The sequence below is a fragment of the Meleagris gallopavo genome, chromosome 12 (genome assembly GCF_000146605.3).
Source record: "Meleagris gallopavo isolate NT-WF06-2002-E0010 breed Aviagen turkey brand Nicholas breeding stock chromosome 12, Turkey_5.1, whole genome shotgun sequence".
Lineage (NCBI taxonomy): Eukaryota > Metazoa > Chordata > Aves > Galliformes > Phasianidae > Meleagris > Meleagris gallopavo.
In genome coordinates this window covers 13192956-13197053 of record NC_015022.2, presented here as the reverse complement: position 1 = coordinate 13197053, position 4098 = coordinate 13192956, and the positions used below count along the sequence as shown (strand labels likewise).

The following is a 4098-nucleotide window of genomic DNA, read 5'->3' as shown; positions in this document are numbered from 1 at the left end:
GTGACGTTAGGAGTTGGCCATCCTCCCCGCACACCCCCTGCGGAGAGGCGCATGTTGGAGGCGGGACAAGTGGAGAGGCGCGGCCAATGGGAGAGCAGGGGGCGGGGCTACGGAGGCCTTAGAGGTCCTAAAGCCGCCTGGGGAGGGCGCGGGACGCTTCTCTGCCCGGCCGTGGCCTTTGCTCTCTGACTCAGGGCTGTGCTGGGCCCGTGTCCCTGAGGCGGCATTGGTGCTGGGCCAGGGGGGCACCCCAAGCTCCCGCCTCTGCGTGCCGCTCAGTCGTTTCCAGCCCAGCCCTGCAACCCCCAGGGCACTGCAGGGTGGAAGGATGCAGCCTGATGCCCACCTGCAGGCAAGCAATGAGGAGTTGTCTTTTACCTCGTGGAAGAAAGCTTTTTCAGGCTCCTGCATCGCATAAGTGCCAGCTTGGCATTTTTTACACCACCTGGACACGGGGGCAGGCAGCAAGGGGCTGTTAGGAGCTGAAATCCCAATAAATACAAAATACAGCCCTTTTTCCCAGCTACAGCTGGCAGAGGCTGCAGATGGTAAATAACAAAGTACACTGAAATGTGGCGCTGTGTCAATTTCCTGGCTTTTTGGTCTGCTGCAGGTCACTGCAACTTAACTCTTAGCATTGCTCCTTTGCCAGTTTCCAACATGGCTTCTCCTGGAGGGCCTACACGTTGCTGTGGGGTTTGTTAATACCTTTAATGAACTGCTGAGGAAGACAGCAGGGATTTGTGTACAAGGTAGGTGTGGCAGCATCCTGAGTGCAGCTGTTAGGTAACAGCAACCCAAAAGGCAAAACTGATTTGTTCCCTTTTGCTGCTGAATTCCACCCAGCTGTATGAAAGAACTGTGGAGCAATGTAAGGTCACGTATCTTAATTCTGAAGCACTTTCAGGGAGCCACTACAAAAGCCCACTCCTGTCCCAGTAAGCTGTGTGGGTGAATCCAGCCTTCCTTCTGGACCGGTTAGTCACAGGGAGCTGCAAAGCCCACAGAGCTCTCTGCAAAGCTGTGTGAGGAGATGTTCCCAAGACATAATGCCTAATGCTGATCTCCCGCCCACCAGCTTTCTAGCTATGCTAGAAATCAACATCTAGATCTTGATCTCAGCGCGATCACTCCTGACTTCTGCCAGTGCAATCATCAGCCCCAGGTCTGTAATTCCAAATAAAGCAGCCCTGGCCAAGTTCCACTCGCTTGCATATTGCAGACAAGTCGTGCCCCTGCTGGGTGAGCAGAAAGGTGGTTGGCAGATCCTGGGGTTGTGGGCACACGGCAGGGCCGAGAGGGATAGGCTGAGCCATCTGAGAAGGCAGTGGGAGCATAATGGGAATGCTTTATAGTGAAGGAAAAAAACCACGCAAAACCCTAGGCAGATAGTTTAAAACGTTTTTAAACCTCTTGTTAAAGAGGATTTAAGATCTAAGAGTGTGTAGGGAAAAGAAGCTTAATTTAGAATGAATGTTAATACGAGCTCCTTACATACGATACTGGCCTCCAGCATCCCTCAGGGTATTTCAGGGACTAGTGCTGTGGTTGTGGTTTCAATGTATTGAGGAAATTCTTTTGCACTGTTAAACAAATCATGCCCTACGTTGACCTTTGGCTTGATGTACATAATGCATAGGCAGTGCTAGCCAGTTGGGGGACACTGCTCTGCAACTAGTTTGTGTTTTGAAAATAAACTGGAAAACTCATCATGACCTGTCAAAGGGAATATGGGTTAAATATTTTAAAATTTGGAAATTAAAAAAAAACCAACAACAAAGTTTTAAATAAGTAGCATTCACCCCCTGGCTGTATTTGCTTACTGTAACATTAATCAGTGATGGAGCATTTAAACGTTTGCAAAATTAAGTATTTAATCTGACTTGTTATAGAAATATTGCTCTGTTCCCATTAAATCATCACTTTCTTGAAGGTAGACAGCCCAAAGGTTTACCTTACTCCTCATTCCCTAGCTGCTTTTATCCATTTATATCATAGATCTAGTCCCTCAGGGAGATGACTAAGTAGGTGATGTTCACTGAAGAAGCAGGAAGGGTAAAATCTGGCCAGCAAATCATGTTGCACCATTTTCTATTTTTCACAGAACTCTTCTATAACATCTAACTGTGCAAGAGGTTAAACAATAACATTTATTTCTTCCCTCCCTAGGTCAGTGGTTGCAATCCACCACAGCCTGTGCCACAAACCAGCTAATAGCTGCTAAATGGTCCGTATGAAATCAGTTTAGTGGATTTCAAGCCAGACAGCAGTTGATAAATGCCTAAAAATCACTTCTCCAATTGACTTCCTTGTTGGCAGTCACAGCAAGTTAGTGATGGACTGAAGAGGCCATGCAAATTCAGCAATTCATGGGGGCTATGAGCATGGACAAGATTGCTTGTGAATACTTTCACCCTGTTGTGAATGCCAGAAGTCTTCAGAGGAGATCACAATACAACACTATAGGTATCTAGCAGAAATGTTAAGATACGGCCTGAAACAGTGATTGAGCACATGGTGAAAAAGGCAGGGCCAACCCAGGGGAGCTCAGGTGTTTGCAATGCATCTGAGTGAGGAGAAGAGATGGAGCCAGAATCCACCCTTTCCCACACCTCATTTATGGGTTGGCAGTGGAGGTAAAGGTATTTTGCTGAAGATCCCTGCCTACTGGGAGTCTTCTAAAGGTAAGTAATTTTTCTTCCTTTGTTTCTGTGTGTACAGCTGTTGTATTTGAGTTTGTTCTTATTTGCTGCAGCCTAGGATTGTGCCACCCTGCTGTTATTGCTGTACTTTCCATCACATTATAGTATTACAGCATTACAAGCTGCTAGAATCTGAAGACCATGCTGTCACCTGTAATTCAGACATTTAGGGAAGGGTAGTAGCTAAGGTAAGAAAACCCAACTGAAGAGACCCAGCAGAAGCAGCCTTGAGGTCGAGGAGATATGTAATGGAAAACTTGATAGAGGCTTTCACACTTGCTCTGGTCCTGCACAGGAGAGTAGGCTGCAGAACTGTCAGTCACACTGAACCAGCTCAGTATTCCTTGCAGTAACAATAGAAATCCAATTTCCCTCCCTCTCTCTCTGCCTTTTCTGCCCAATGGCAAATTTAAACAACCTTACTTTTTTGGCAGTAGGATACTTCACGATTAAATATAGAAGCAGAGCAGACTTTCAGATGGAAATTGCAGCAGGAGAACAACAGATGGCATTGTTTGCTGGGTTGGATAAGCTGCATCTGCTCCTAGAAGAAATGCTAATCGGAGCTTAATTAGGCATTCAGAGGGAACTATTCCCCAACCCCAGGACAATGGCCATGTGTACATGATCCTGAAAAACATGAGGAAGTAGATACAAAGACATCAGAAATCCTCCCTGGACTAAGTCCAGATGAAGTGCATAATGCAATAGGGTAACTCAGAGAATTTCCTCATGCTGAAATCTATCCAAGCCACTCAAAATAAAAACGTAATTGGCAAAGGCTTATTTCATTTGCAAGCGGTCAGTGATTTAGTTTTGGATTTCAAAGCAAACAATTCTAGCATTACGCTGCAATCAGATCCTGCCCTGACTGCTCTCTGAGGTGTGGTAAGATTAAAGGGTAGTCGAAATCTTTACAGCAGCTACCACAAGTGGGAATAATAGAGTCAGAAAGATCGATAATACGTGCCTTGCCTAGGATAATTGATCTCTCAATACACACAGCAAGGAAGAAAAGAAGCGTAAGGCAGAAAGCGTGGCCTGGTCCCTCTCAACTAGGTGTTCAATCACAAAACGTGCCCTGTGGTGTGCAGTGTGTGAGGATGGCTTAAAGCAGAGCACGGGACACTGTTCCTCCTCTTTCCCAAGGCCATGAAGCTTACACCAAGACCCCAGCTGACAAATTGGCCTGCACCACAGGGAACCCCATTGTGCTAAGGTTTTGCATTTAACTGCTGGAGTTACAGCAACGTGTGCTAGTGTGGTACTTGGCGTTCTGTGCACTTCTGGGCATTGCTAATGGGGACCCTGCTTCATGCCCTACTTCCAGTAGTCCAGTATATGCCTGAGCATAGCTGAATCCCTCCCTCCATCTGTGCCTCTTAAACCTAAAAAA

At 46.5% G+C, this 4098-nt stretch overlaps 1 long non-coding RNA gene across 1 annotated transcript in view; it reads left to right on the top strand.

Annotated features, from left to right (window-relative positions):
* Window positions 1-127: 127 nt before the first annotated feature.
* The window catches only part of LOC109369644, an 8326-nt gene continuing 4355 nt past the window's right edge, over window positions 128-4098 (top strand). Inside the window, exons 1-2 of the long non-coding RNA XR_004161068.1 lie at window positions 128-752; window positions 2170-2684. This is a non-coding gene — a long non-coding RNA (uncharacterized LOC109369644). The remainder of the gene's footprint in view (window positions 753-2169; window positions 2685-4098) is intronic.